At 44.5% G+C, this 15976-nt stretch overlaps 1 pseudogene; it reads right to left on the bottom strand.

The window, feature by feature from the left end:
• Nucleotides 1–1309: 1309 nt before the first annotated feature.
• Nucleotides 1310–3268, bottom strand: LOC136536495 (uncharacterized; annotated as a pseudogene).
• Nucleotides 3269–15976: the final 12708 nt, after the last annotated feature.

Genomic DNA, 15976 nt, shown 5'->3' with positions numbered 1-15976 from the left:
TGATACATCACCTCATCTAGAATGAGATGGTTCCTCAAACTAAATGCATTAAGATCTAGATGTGGCCTTCCTTCATGGGATGGCAACGGAGCTTCTCTCAGGTTTGGAGTTGCATTAGAGTAATTCAACAACCTCTGGCAATCTCCATAGCAGGCAACCCATGTGACCCAATAAAGCTCAGAAGTTAAGCTAGCGTACTGACACTACCAAAATGGTGGACTTCTCCTAGTGTTTTTAAGTAGTAATAAAATACTACCACTAGTCATAGCACATGAGAATCTCACTAGGAGGCATTTAGTAGGGAAAATTTATACTAAATTTTGAATGTTAAAACACTAGGAGAAACCCATCTTATTAGGAGAAGTCTAAAATTCTGCTTGTGTGATCCACATTGATAAACTGCAGCCCGAATGCATCTTATGACAATTAGCAAAAAAAGGGTGAAAGGGGGTTTGATATTTGAATATGAGCAACTATATTTGGAAAGGTTTGTTATAATAGCAAACAAACAAAGATATAGTTTGGTAGCAACAATCCTAGTGATTCTACTTAGCTTTTGCAATTACATGTGTAGATTCTACTCCAACTCTCCAAGCACCAAAATTTCAGATAATGGATGATTATATGAACTCACACTATGCAATTTTTTAAAATCTTTTCCGTTGCGAGATATTGCTGTACAATAAAATTATACTTGACAGTTACATGTGTATCAACTTCTGTGTTTAACAGTTACAAACTACCATAGACCCAAGGTTCAGAGAAATGAGCTATAAACTAAAAAGCAGATCTCAGATCGAAATACAACAGAGAAGAATATCTTCTAACTTTGTGTGTGGCTGCAGTTTGCCAATTAGTAACTCGGGCGTCAAATGGCACATGGTCACATGGATGGATAGTTCCTCAGCAAAGTAGCAAAAATGCTAATGTTATATTCAAACCCCATTTGGTGTAGTAGGCCGGCCTTGTAATAAGACTTAAAAGTTGTCTGGTAGACCAGAAGGTCGTGAAAAAAAGGTATCCTCTGAAAATCCAAGGAGTAGCCAAGACCATAAAAGAAAGACCGATTTTTACCATTGATTACTAGTTCATTCATTCCAAGGCAAAGTATTGGAGCCTAATTGGATCGAAGTGCAACAGTTTTTTTTCAGAACTGGATCCTTCAACACATTAATTAAACAACTGAAAGAACAAATACACAAAGGAGACTAGTTTCACCAGAAAGCCTAGCGCATTCTATTACTGAACTGAATCATCTGGACTCATACTATAAAGACAAATACATTCCTACATTTTTTCAAGTTATACTTCACTCAGGGTATTTCCCTTTTGAAGTTGCCTCTAGTTCCCGAATCTCTTCCTTCAGAGTATTAATCTTTTTCTTCAACTCAGCAATTTTAGCCTGTCGAATTGCAGGTGCTTTTTCTATCATTTCCACCTTACCAACTACCCTTCTTGGTAGCTTATTTGCATCTTTTTCAGTATTTCCATCTAACGGCCTGCTAGACAATCTCTCACTGTTTCCTGCAAAAGAAAAGGAGGCAGAGAGAGTTTTAATTTGGTATTTGATTTTCATTTCAGGTAATTTGGAGTGTATAGCTGCTGCTTCAGCAAATTCTCATATCTGATTTCTTTCTACTGGCTCCTGCTGAGTGTTCCATAGGATATTCTAATTCCGGCTCGTCATCATCACCGATCACCAAACATTCTGTGTTGGGCTGCTTAGGCATCGGAAAGAGAAATGTGGTCGAGTGGATGATCATCGGCTGCACCTAGCGCTGGTGCTGCCACAGCTCGTCTTATTGCTGCATGGCTGCCTGAGGACTGGGAAGGGTAGACGTTAATTCCCGCTGGTATATTGGGTGAGCGGCCCCGGGTAGCAGTGGCCACAGGCAGACGGAGCTTTTTGCCAGAATTTTCAGCAAGAACCCCTTCCATTTTCCTTTTCGCTGGACTAACAAAATAATGGCCTTCTTTCATCTTTGCAGCATTATCAATGGCACTATCACATGCTGATGAGTAAGGTTTCCACCACTTTGCATACTGATCCGTCACACAGGGCTTGTGATATGGAAAGATAAATGCAGGACCTTCGGCATCCATGTTGTATGTCTCCCATGCTGTCTCACAATCTGAGCTTGCACGGGGAACCGTCCCAGGGATGTCCTGATCGAAGCCGAGCTGCCTTGTAACAAGATGAGGATTATATTGCTGAATGCAGTTCATGCCCACGAGCTCACAAGGGTGCAAACACCGCTTCAAGGACAAGAGCTCTTCACATGTTCCTGCAGTCCAAAAACGACCCGTCTCTGGCTGCAGACCAAACAAACTGCGATTTCCATAGGGCCTCCACTTAAACTCCTTTGGTGACATGAACACTGCGTGGACGTCCTTGGAGCTCAGCCTTTTGCCAACTTCATGCCATCGGGTGTGGCCCGTGGCATGTTATGATCATCTCGAGCAGAGGAGGCCGCTGGTTCAGGGCGGAGCTGGGTGAAGTGCTCCCAGACCCAGAGCTGAGGATGTGCGCTGGTGCCGAGACGACGAAGGGTTCATCTTTCTTGTCCGATGTTATGCAGCGTTTGAGCGCGGAGAGATCGTGGTAGATGGCGGCGAGCGCGGCGGGGGCAATCGCCACGCTCTGGCCGCGCGCCAGACGGGCCGCGAGCGGAAGGACCTCCCGACGGACGACGTCGAACGGCGGGCCTGGGAGAACGAAGATGGACAGCCACATGGAGAGGAAGGCGCCGTGCTCGAGCAGCTCACGCGCCTCGCGGTCGGCGCCACCGCCACCGGCCGCGGACGGCGGCGCCTCCTCCTCCGGCGCGCGCTCGACGAAGCGCTTCACCCACGCGCCGTAAGAGGGTTTCTTCACCTTGCTCCGGTTCAGCACCGCCCGGGAGACCTCGATCTCGTGGTCGCGGCGGCGCACCCGGCGGGTGCTGGCGAGGATGCCGTCCAGGATCCCGACCTCCCGCCACAGCGCCTCGTGGCGCCGGCTGAGCTTGGCCACCCACTCCGGCCACCGCTGGGGCACGCCCGCCCAGCCACTGAACTCCGCCTCGATCCCGTGCGGGCGGGCGGGGACGAGGCCGGGATCGCCGGGCGGAGCAGGGGGAGCGGCGCCGTCCCCCGCACGGGGACGCAGGAAGCGGGCCGGCAGGACGTAGGGTTTGGAGGCGTCAGCAGCGTCGGAGACGAGCGGGACGGTGGATCGCTCGACCAGTACCAGAGGATGCTCGCCGGCGGCCATCGCGGTGGGGGCAGCCCCGCGCGGTGCTGTGGGCTGCGGCTGGAGGGAAGACGGGCGCGTTTGGTGTGGTGAGCGAGAGCCAAATGTAAGGGCGCGTGAAGGGAAATGGAATGCGGTGGAAACGAGGAAACGCAAGCTTCGGCGGCTATACGGAAGGAAAGCAGTACTGACAAGACAACCTGGACGCGGCTGGCTGATGACAATTCAGCTCGCTTCACTGATAAGCCGTACTTTTTTAATCATTGAACAATATTTTTTTCTCATAGTACTTTCGGCTCACTTTTCCTTTTTTTTTACCGTTGTAGTTGTATACTTGTACGTGACATGTGAGCGGAGATGCAGAATTAGCAAGAGTTAAGTGTTGCCTAACATAAAATTTCAGTGAATATTGAAGGTACATTGGAACGGCTTTACATCTGTGGGTGCCAGCTATTTCATCTCTATTATAATAGATCAATCAAAATTATACTATGTTCCTTAGAAAAACATTCTCCATCGAGAAACTCCAACCATTATGCATCTAGAAAAATATATACAAGAATTCGTCTGTATTAAAATTAAGAGCTAATAAAACACCTAGACAAATTCGATGGACACGATTCCATGTGTGATGGCAGGCTTCTCACCCCGGCTTCTCACCCCTCACGTAGCCGCACCCCCTCCGACGGCCTCCCCCGCTTCGGCTAGGCGTCGTGGCCGCAAGCCGTGCTGTTATGAGGCCCCAGCGACGCGGACATTGTGCGTTCGTTGTCACTGCCCCGGGTCCGCGGCAGTTTTGGTCAGGGCCGTGGACAATGTCACCCCTCACGCAGCCGCACCCCGCACGCCCTCCGACAGCCTCCCTCGCTTCGGCTAGGCGTCGTGGCCGCAAGTCGTGCCGTCATGAGGCCCCCAGCGACGCGGACATTGTGCGTTCGTTGTCACTGCCCCGGGTCCACGGCGGTTTTGGTCAGGGCCGTGGTCGGTGGGCGCGGGATCTGAGCCTCCATTGATGGACTTCTTTCGAGCCACATGCGCTGCCTCCATCGTGCTTCAACTCGGCCGGCCGCCAGCCTCTCTCACGCTGCCCACCCCTCCACCGCCCGAGCCTCCCTCGAAGCGGCGGTCGGCAGGCTCAGGAGGCAGCACCGCGGATCCGGTGAAGGATCTACTTGGCGGCTGCAGGAGCAGTTCCACCTGAGCAGATTTGTGAAGGATCCGATGAAGGATATACTCCGTGCGATTATGCTATGCTGTTTGTAGGGATGCAGTCTAAATTTCTAGGAATTTTTTTCAATTTTCTCCTTTTGATGTGGCACTATGGTGGCGGGTCTACAATTTCGTTGTGCAGGGATGCTGTCTGAATTACACTGAATAGTATCTTGATAATTGGAACTCTGTTTGTCTTTTTGCGGTAGTAGTATTTCTGCTTGTCTACAATTTTGCTGCGGCACCTGCAGAGGCTCACCGCTATCGATGGCTTCCAACCTAGCTAGCCGATCGACTTCACTGACCTCTTCAAGGAGGACGACCTCATCGATGTCTCCGGCAACTCCATCGGCAAGGGGTTCCAACTTCCAAGGTACACCAATTCTCGCACCTCCATTCATCACTGTACTTGGCTACTTGCAATGCCAGCAACAAAAATTATCCCACATTAATCTGCAAGCCTCCGGTTGTATTGTATGTATCATTCCATTTCTTGGAGAGCGATGTTAGCAGCATTTGCAATTCTTGACTGAAAATTTTATGCCTGGCTGTTCTGTACATCTTTTGTAGGTGGAGAATGGAGAAAAATAGGAATAAATGCTATATGTAAAGGGACCTCAGACGGAATTCCAAATATTACATTCGGTCATTTAATTCTGGTGTGTTGATTGCTTACATTTGTGTAGAAAAAACACTTGGATTTCCTTTTTATTCCGTCATTCCGCGTCATTGAATACTATATTCTGATGGCTAGAAATATCAATTTTGTACACTAGAGTAATAATGTTAAGAAGACCATTTCCATTCTTGTGAGTCAATGAATTAGCTTCTATGCTTTGGAATGGTATTTTATATTTACTAAATTTATTTTAAACATAACCTATTTATTATAAATGGTAGAAATTTGTTTAATAAAATAAAATAGGTATAAATTCATAAATATAGTTGAAAAGAAACTTGAAACAACATGCACCAGATATGCTCCCTCAGTTCTAAGTGCTTGTTACTGTGACCATATACCAAAGGAAATCAAATTTTTCAAAATTTTCTTTGTTAATATCTCAATCTGGGTATTCCCACACAATATTCGCTTTTCTCCATTATTCTATTTAAAATGTTTGCTGTTAATTTAGTTAGTATGTTGTATTGTGGATGTGACTCTTGTTGGTACATTGATGTTTTATGGTTTATCATTTAATTATTTTTTTGATAATGATATCAATTAATTATTGGGTCACCGAAATTGATTCAGATTATGTTTTTGATATTGTCAAGATTGTTTTGTTGCTTCTCGGCGGCGGCGGCTCCGGCTCCAAGCCCTACGTCGTTGTGTCCGCCAGGGCGGGCTATTAGCTGCTGCTCAAGGAGCTTAACGCGCAGCTCATCGACATTAGGCTCTCAAGGATGCACATGATGCCATCACGCCTGATCTCAAGGAGGCCAAGAAGAAGGCGGCTGCCGTGCTGTACAACGGGGAGGACAAAAAACGGATTCATGAAGTAGCTGACACTAAGGTTCAATGACCCGGAGAACACTTGTAGATACTTCTAATTGTTCCCCGGTTGGATTGATTAACTCCTTACCACAATTTAATGAACCAACAGCGTGTCTAGCATCAAATTGCTTGTGTGAAAATAAGAATTGTATCAACAAGATGGAAAGAATAGAGTTCATTCAGCCCAATCTGTTAGCACACTTTTGATTTGTTGGTCTCCAAAATTTCAAGCCAACGTGACATTTTGCAGTATTGTCAAGAGTTTTTTTATAATGATATTTAAGTTCTATTTTGCATTTGCCCGAATGTTGCCGTAGAGTTAGCACGGCCATAGCATTTGTTTCTCATTTTTTGAGTGACATTGTACACAAGTGAGCTTATGGGATGCCGAAAGAAGAAGCTATATTGTCATTGGCAAAGGCCATCTGAGAGTTGTTGGTTCTTTTGCCTTCTCAAAGAAAACAAAGAACTTTTTTTTGGTTAGTGGTGACAGGTTTGGTTCATTTTAGTTTCGGGCAATATACGAGTTTCATACATATAGGACTTTCTCTGGTTGACTACGTAGTTTGGATCCAGTAGGTTACAAGCATAAGCGTAGAGACATATCTTATTATTCATCTTGTATTTCCACCACCCGCTCAATTACAACTTACAAAAGTTGAGAGAATCTATATCTATATCTATCTATATCTATAATATAATATAGAAAAGCAAAGCTATCCTTTGTCCACACTTTTTACTTCCCATGATACCCTCACGTCTCTCTCTATCTCTCGTATGTGAACTAGCACTACCCCAGATCTTCACATCACTATCGGTTCAAAAACTCTCTTCACTATCGGATTTTGAACCGACAGTGGCATACCCATAGTGATGGAGGTTTGAAATCACTGACGGTTCTTATAAACTGACACTGATGTGAAACCGGCAGTGATGTAGAAAGCCAAAAACTACACTGAAAAAAGGAATTTTTTTAATACCGGGAGAAGTCACAAGTCACGTGATTTTTCGCGTAAAAAACGCACACTTCGCGGCCACCGGCGCTCGAACTCCTGACCTCCTGCTTCATGTCTTCGGCCCCTAACCACTTTACCTGCAAGTTGTTTGTGTCCAAATGAGATTTTCGTCGTAGCCATTTTATGTTCATCTGATTTTGAAATGAATATTTAGGACCCTAAATGAATTCAAATGAAAAATTTGTCAACTACAAAGTTTTATAACTTTTTAAGATCTACAACTTTTATTTTGATAGTTTCTCCATCCGAGGTCGTTTAAAAAATTCAAAATTCAAATTTTTCGAAATTCAAACATAGTTTTTCATGACAAGATGATTTCAAACTAAAAAGTTATCAACTACAATGTTTCAAAACTTTTTGGGATCTATAACTTTCATTTTGGTAGTTTCTCCATCCAAGGTTATTTACAAAATTTGAATTAAAAAATTTAGAAATTCAAACGTAGTTTTCCTTGATAAGATAATTTCAAATAAAAAAGTTGTCAACTATAAAGTTTCATAACTTTTCGAGATCTATAACTTCTATTTTGGTCATTTGATTATTTACTCATCCAACATAGTAATAGTAACATTGTTCATAAATGTTACATATCCTCTTATAGTTTATGAAACTACAAGAGAGATATGAAAATTTTGTAAACAATGTTACTACCACTTTATCAGATGAATAAATGACAAATAAAAGTTATAGATCTTGATAATTTCTACAACTTCTATGTTCATGACTTTTTTAGTTGAAATCATTTAGTGTTCCAAAATAACGTTTGAAGTTGTCATTTTTTTAAATTCAAAATTCAAATAAATAAAACACAGTCACATAAAAAGATGGATAAAATAATAGCTATAACAAAACAATAAATTGATAGAGTATTATTTTAGAATTTTTAAAAAAAATCATCAAATTTGAAGTTAGTATGAGGGAGAAAGACCAGTTACAAGTTTTAGCCAGAGATTAAAAAGAGAAACCAGAGTTCTTCAATAATTTTAAAATTTAATTTTAATCAATATTTTGAAGTAGTAAATGATTTCAAATGAAAAAAGTTGTCAACTATAAAGTTGCAGAACTTTTCGAGATCTACAACTTTTGTTTTGGACGTTTCTCCATCCGAGGTCGTTTCAAAATTTTAAATTTTCAATTTTAGAAATCAAACGTAATTTTTGTTAGATAGATGATTTTAAATAAAAATATTTGGACCTCCAAATGATCTCAAATTTAAAAAGTTTGAACTAGAAAGTTGTAGATCTCATCGAGTACTACAACTTTGATATAAAGTTCATCTTCATCGGACATCATATGAGAAACTTATAAAGTTTTCTTACTGCATATCACTGTCGGTTCAAGCCACGAACCGACAATGATAGTATCATTGTCGGTTTTTAGTTAAAACCGGCAATGATGACCCAATATCACTACCTGTTCTTGGCTAAAATCGATAGTGATATGAACCGATAGTGAAGACCCAAATATCAGTGTCGGTTGGGCTATCAGTGTCCTATCACTGTCGGTTTTAGCCAAAAACCGAGAATGATGGGCTATCACTGTCGGTTTCTCAAAATCCGATAGTGATGAGGGTGGGAGTGATATCAAATTCTGTAGTAGTGTAGACTAATGACTGATTCTCGTATGAGCTAACATTAATATAGAGTCCGATTTATATGTATTGAAATAGATGATGTGATTGTTACATAAAACTCAAGAGCCACTGAGTCATTCAAGTAATCGCGCAACAGGGTATACATTCCAGTGTATATCGGTAGTATAGTATAGGACTTTCACGGTTGAGTAGTTTGAATCTAGCAGGTTAGAAGCATAAGCGTAGAGACGTATCCTATTATTATGTTTTTGTATTTCTACAATCCGCTCAATCACAGCTTACAAAAGTTAAGCCTAGAACATCTATATCAGTATTTATATCTATATCTATATCTATCTATATCTAATATAATATTAAAAAGAAATGGAAGCTATTTCATTCATATAGGAAGTGATGTATATCGGTAGTATAGTATAGGACTTTCTGGGTTGAGTATGTAGTATGTATGCATGTAATTAATAGTATACATCATAACCAGCTATTTTTTACAGTTGTAGTTGTATGCATGTAATTAATAGTATACCCCAGTAGCTTACAAGCATAAGTATAGAGATGTATCCTACTAATTATTACATCTTATATTTTCTAAATTATAAGTGGTTCTGAGTTTTCTAAATGTACAGCTTTTTGCTATGTATCTGAATATATATTATGTCTAGATACATAGCTTTTACTATATATTTAGAAAAGTCAGAACGACTTATAATTTGGATTTGGAACGGAGAGAGTACATAATAAATAGTAGCACATGATGTATTTTAAAATTCCCTTCACCATGATACGATGGTTATAAGTAGGGTAATATATAATACAGGAACTCACAAGCTTTGTTTGCCGCAAAAGCTATGTGAGGCTAGGCGAGAGTTATATTAATATAATATTGTAGACCCTCCTTCCAAGAACACTTCTATACCTTTTTAGCAACATTATTATCTAGTGATCTCAACAGCTAGGAAAGTACATTGCTATGCATCAACGGTCTCATAAGGTGCCATCTAATTTTTTTTGATGATGTGATGGGAGGGAGGGAGGTAAGAAAAGAGGTCGCTGTTTCTCAAAACAGCCACCAATTTAGGATTATCAGACGGCTTTTGCGCCGCTATATTTGTTGTGTTATATATCATACCACTCATAATACTCCTTTATTCGCTCAAATTAAGGAAATGTGTGTTACTATAATACCATTCACTTGTTTGGGGATGGTCAAAATTGGGCCACCGCAAATACAATTTGCTTGTTTTGACAGGAGCATCGGCCTGTGCTGGGCAATCTAGCTCACAAGAAATGGTTTCATTTTTAACAAAAGCCAAAAACAAACTTTTTTGCAGATACTGTTCTGGGGGACATATTGGCTCCGATTCTGGATTCAATTACACCGCATGAATGAGCACAAGACTTCCATTGTGGAGGCATGCATGCTTTTAGAGTCTACTGCCATGTTTCTGTTTGGTTCTCATGGGTGGAGTTTCTCTTATCGCCTTGGACATTAGGATTGGTGCTCTGGTTTTATTTTAAGTGTGAGTTTGTAATAATTGGTCTGATTCTTCCTCCCAGAGGAACGATGAAGACGAAACTTTTGTTTCCATTATCTAAAAAATAGGTTAATTGAAGATGGTATTACATAAGATCATCTATAAGACAATATCAATGTGCTTGACCCCAGTAGCAAGTTTTTATAAGGCGGACATAGGAGTATTAACAACCTTGCATTGTTTTATCCTAGTAGTACCAATTCTTCAGCATACTTTGACTAAGTAACAATTCAACCGAGTATGTTGACACTTCAATTCCTAGAAAATATGAAGAGCCCTGAGACCTTTAAGAGCAAAGTCACAAAGTCCCTTTAATATAATACTTCCTTATCACATGAACTGACAATAATATATCATCAACACATACCAAGGAATATATGATACTCCCTCCACGTCCCTAAAGAATGCCGTTTTGGACATCGACACGGTCTCCAAAAAACAACTTTGACCACTACTTTTTGCTATAAAATATCGTCAATATATACTTTTATAAAACTATATTTCGAGATGAATCTACTTACATCACTTTTATATTTTCAAACTCAACCCAAAAGAATTTATTTGTAGTCTAAGTTTAAAATATTTGACTTAAGACAACCTCAAAATGACTTCTTTAAGAACATGGAGGGAGTAACATCACCTTGCTTGAAAAAGAAGGGAGGTGTCAGCTTTAGATGGTTGGAATCCAAGCCGTTGAATCTTATTGCTTGTTGAGAATATCAAGCTCTTGGTGCTTGCTTTAAAACATAAAGAGACTTATCAAGCCTACAAACATAGCTTGGCAAAAGATCGATCCTCACACGAAAGGATTTGTCTCATATATATAAACATCCTTCTCCATAACACCAAGTAAAAATGTGCTCAAAACATCTAGTTATCGAATGCACCATTGGTTGATATTGCTAATAAAGATAGTGCAAGTGATCTAATGGTATCCACCATGACAACAGGATTGAATGTGTCTTTACAATCCAATCCATGTCTCTATTTGAAGACTTTACCAAATAAGAGAGACTCAAAATTATGAATGGCCTCATCAGCCTCTTTTTTACTTGTATACACCCACTTGCAATCTATTACATTCCCCCTGGCCAAGGAGGAACAAGATGACAAGTCTTGTTCTTCATGAGAGCATAAAATTCTGCGTTTCTAGCCTTTTTCCAATCCTTAGAAGCAAAGGCTTCCTATAAAGTGCTTGGTTCTTTAACTTCATCACTTGACCCATGGCGAATTGCACCATCAGTTAATCTCTTGGGTTGTTGTATTCTTCTGTCTTGCAAGCAAGTACAAGGTTGATAAAATGGCAAAGGAGCCCCTGTTGTGGACCATGAGTCTGTCGTGACAAACTAGGAAAAAGGTCTTGACAAGGTCACCTGCTAAAAAAACTCAAAGAAGGCAAAGAAGCACCTAGTACTGCAAAGCAAACGCCATAGCTGTTCCATGAGTCATCACATGTGTGATCTATTTGCTCGTGACTTAGCACCATTGGCCACAGAAGATCATGGAGGGATATCCAAGGTAGGCGTAGTGACGCAGGCAACGGCTACACTGATGCAATGGTGATTCCAGACTGGGCATGATAACCACATCCATGCATTGCAATTATCGGATGCTAGGAGAGAATCCACATCGAGAATGGATAAAATCACAATAGGAAATTAGCTCTAGTGTCTTCATCATTTTGCCCAAAAAGAAAGGTTAAGAGCCGGTATTAATTGAAATTATGGCTGTATTGACACCAAACTTTTATGGAGAAGCATGTTATTGAGTCTATGTACCTAGACTAGATTCATCACACAATGCTACAAAGGCTCAAGTGAAACATTAGGCACATGATAAATGCTATTAATCATATCAGATCCTCATCTATAGTCAAAATGTGAAGGTAACAAAACAATTTTATACCTAAGTTGAGATCATGCATTAGGGTGAAGATTGGCAATAATAGGTAGAATGTTGTCATCGAGTACAACATGAGGAATGTAGAGTCTACCAATAGAGATGTCTAAACATTTATAGCCATTATGAAGGTCTATATAGCTGTCGGGGACCAATACTAGGGTAACCGAAGAGGAGGAGCTAATAACCATCAACGTTGATTCATCCGAGCGGTCGAGAGCATGACTACACCTCTTGCTGAGCTCCGCCTCGGCCAACTCCCGAGGGATGGCACCACCTCGCCCGACCCCCAAGGGTTGGCTCTGCCTCGCCCAATGTCTAAGGGATGGCTCCGCCTCGCTCGACCCTCGAGGGTTGGCTCCGCCTCACCCGATGTCTAAGGGATGGCTCTGCCTCGTCCGACCCCCGAGGGATGGCTCCACCTCACCCGACCCCCGAGGGTTGGCTCCGCCTCGCCCGACATCTAAGGGATGGCTCCGCCTCGTCCGACCCCCGAGGGTTGGCTCCGCCTCGTCCAACCCTCGAGGGATGGCACCGCCTCACCCAACCCCCGAGGCTTGGCTCCGCCTTGCCCGACGTCTAAGGGATGGCTCCACCTCGTCCGACCCCCGAGGGTTGGCTCCACCTCACCCGACGTCTAAGGGATGGCTCCGCCTCATACGACCCTCGAGGGTTGCCTCCGCCTCGCTCGACGTCTAAGGGATGGCTCCGCCTTGCCCGACCCCCGAGGGTTGACTCTGCCTTGCCTGATGTCTAAGGGATGGCTCCACCTTGTTCGACCCCTGAGGGTTGGCTCTGCCTCGGCCGATGTCTAAGGCTGGCTCTACATCGCCCGATCCCTCGGGCATGGCTCCCAACGGAAGCCCATGTTGCCACCAACCACTACAGGCCAGAAAGTATGACCCAAGGTCAAACTTTGTGCAGGGAGCGGTCACATCTCAACATGACCCATCCCCGCGACATGTCATTCCAGGGGACTCACATCACCCACAGTGATGGATGCATGGTCACTGTGCTACCTGCTCCCTGTATGGTCGCTGATTAGATCAGCACACTGGTTCGCCGCGCCGCCCGTTAGGGCAAAGTGGGATGTTACGACCCGACTGACAACGATAGGGCATGGCATCATCAAGCGGACAGTGGCCTAGCGTGGGGCTATCCATATCACTGCCTGCCATGTCAGCGGAACCCACACAAAGGAAAAGGAAGGCCCAGCGACCCTGAAGGACTCTCTCTCTCTCGTTCTCCTCTTTTCTCTCGTTGTAACCCATGCTTTCCCTTGGCCTATAAAAGGGAAAGCAGGGCACCCCACTAAGGGGCAACGGATCACGATAAAACAAGCGACCCATCGCACATCAGATCGGACCATGGAGCCAGCATCCGAACACGTCCGAGCTCGAACTCATCACAACACACACCACTAGAGACTTGGGACATGTCCCTCTCTCGCCCGTTTGTAACCCCTACTACAAACTTTCTAGTGCTAGTAACACGAGCAGCAGCCACAAACAGGATGTAGGGACATTCTGCCTAAACCAGTATAAACCTTGTGTCTTCTTAGCACACCATCCGAGCCAGATGCACAATAATACAAATTTACTCATTGGTGTTTACTCGAAACACCGACAGTTGGCGCGCCAGGTAGGGGCCTTTGCGTGTCTCAACATCAACACTAGGCCTCAGATGGCTAGTCACAGCATCAGCTGGGTCCTAGGTGCACACATGCGTTTCGGGGACCTGGACTTCATCGTCATGGCAGAGGAAGAACTAGCGTGGTCGCCCATTGTCGTTCAACCCCTCCACTCCATCAGCCTTGATGCGATCACCAAGGTGCTCGAGGAGCTGCGGCTATGTATGGTGAATGAGGTCTCCCCCTCTACTGACTTCTAAAGAAGGTTGACCACTTCGAATGGACGCCCGAGGCCTAGGAGGCACTTGATACGATCAAGCAGCTGCTGACGAAGGCCCCAATCCTGGTTCCTCCAACCAATGGGGAACCCCTTCTACTCTACATTGCAACTACCACACAAGTGGTCAACGCCGCCCTGGTGGTGGAGCGAGAAGAAGAGGGGCACGCCCTCAAAGTACAGTGCCCCATGTACTTCATCAACGAGGTCCTATCTGACTCCAAGACCTGCTACCCCCAAATCCAAAAGCTCTTGTACACCTTCCTCATCGCCAAGAGGAAGCTACGCCTATGCCACTACTTCGAGTCACATCCGGTGACAGTCGTGACGTCCTTCCCTCTCGGCGAGGTCATCCAAAACTAGGATGCCATAGGAAGAATCACAAAGTGGGAACTCGAGCTGATGGGTTAGGGCATTACGTATGCCTCCCGAACAGCCATCAAGTCTCAGGTGTTGGCTGATTTTATTGTAGAATGGACTGAGGTCCAAATGCCACCAGCGGTCGTCGACCAAGAGTACTGGACGATGTACTTCAATAGATCGCTGATGAAGAAAGGTGCTAGCGTGGGGCTGGTCTTTGTGTCACCCCTCGGAGTATGCATGAGGTACATGGTTTGCCTCCATTTCCCCTCCTCCAATAATGTGGCCAAATATGAGGTGCTCGTCAATGGCCTACGCATCGCCATCGAGTTGGGCATCCGATGCCTCGATGTTCGGGGTGACTCCCAGCTGGTCGTCGACCAAGTCATGAAGGAGTCAAGCTACCACGATGCCAAGATGGCTGCATACTACCAAGAAGTCTGTCAGCTAGAGGACAAGTTTGATGGCCTCGAGCTCAACCACATTTCGAGGCTTCTCAATGAGGCGGCCGATGCACTGGCGAAAGCGGCATTCGGCCGAGAGCCAGTGTCGACGGGTGTCTTTGCCAGCGATCAGCACAAGCCCTCGGTTCGCCACGAGGAGCCAGAACAAGCAAGAGAAGGGCTGCCCGCCTAGGGCTCAGGAGCTGAGAAACCATCGGCTCCATCTGATCCTAAAGTCATGGAGCTCAAAGAAGACCCAGCAATAGAGCTCGACCCTTTGGTCAACTAGAGGATGCTCTTCCTCGAATACCTTCTCCATGAGGTGGTACTGACAGACAAAATAGAGGCTCGATGGCTCACAAATCATGCCAAGTCCTCCGTTCTTATGGAGGGTAAAGTCAACAAGCGAAGCCACACGGGGATCCTACAGCGCTGCATCCCCATCGAATAGGGGAAGCGTTTGCTAAGCGATATCCACGGTGGGGTATGCGGTCATCACACTACGCCTAGAACCCTGGTCGGAAACATGTTCCAACAAGGCTTCTACTGTCCAACCGTAGTAGCTGACGCCGAGCAGATTGTGTGCACCTATGAAGGGTGTCAATACTACGCTCGGCAGACTAACCTACTGGCCCAAGCGCTCTAGACGATCCCCATCACGTGGCCGTTTGTGGTCTAGGGTCTTGATTTGGTCAGACCTCTCAAAAGAGCGCCCGAGGGCTACACTCACTTGCTTGTCACCGTAGACAAGTTCACAAAGTGGATAGAGGCTCGGCCGATATCCGCGATCAAGTCTGAGCAGGCCGTGCTATTCTTCCTCGACATCGTCCATCACTTTGGAGTCCTAAACTCCATCATCACGGACAATAGCATGCAGTTCACTGACAAGAAGTTCCTTCAGTTCTACGATGAATACCACATCTGGGTCGAACGGGCAGGTCGAGCACATAAATGACATGGTCCTATAGGGCCTCAAGCCTTGGATCTTCAACCGACTGAACAAGTTCGATGCACGGTGGGTCACCGAGCTTCCCACAGTGCTTTAGAGCTTGAGGACGACCCCCAGTTGGGCCACCAACTACACGCCATTCTTCATGGTCTATGGCTCCAAGGACGTCCTCCCGATCGACCTCGACCATGGAGCACCAAGGTTCAGGGCATACAACGAACAGGGGGCTGAGACATCCCTTGAGGATGCCATGGACTAGCTAGATGAAGGATGCAACATTGCCCTCCTCCGCTCGACCAAGTACCAATAGGTGTTGCGATGGTACCATAGTCGACGAGTG

The sequence above is a fragment of the Miscanthus floridulus genome, chromosome 2, assembly GCF_019320115.1.
Source record: "Miscanthus floridulus cultivar M001 chromosome 2, ASM1932011v1, whole genome shotgun sequence".
NCBI classification, from domain to species: Eukaryota; Viridiplantae; Streptophyta; class Magnoliopsida; order Poales; family Poaceae; genus Miscanthus; species Miscanthus floridulus.
The sequence above is the reverse complement of the archived record's forward strand: the minus strand, read 5'-3'. Positions and strand labels throughout refer to the sequence as shown.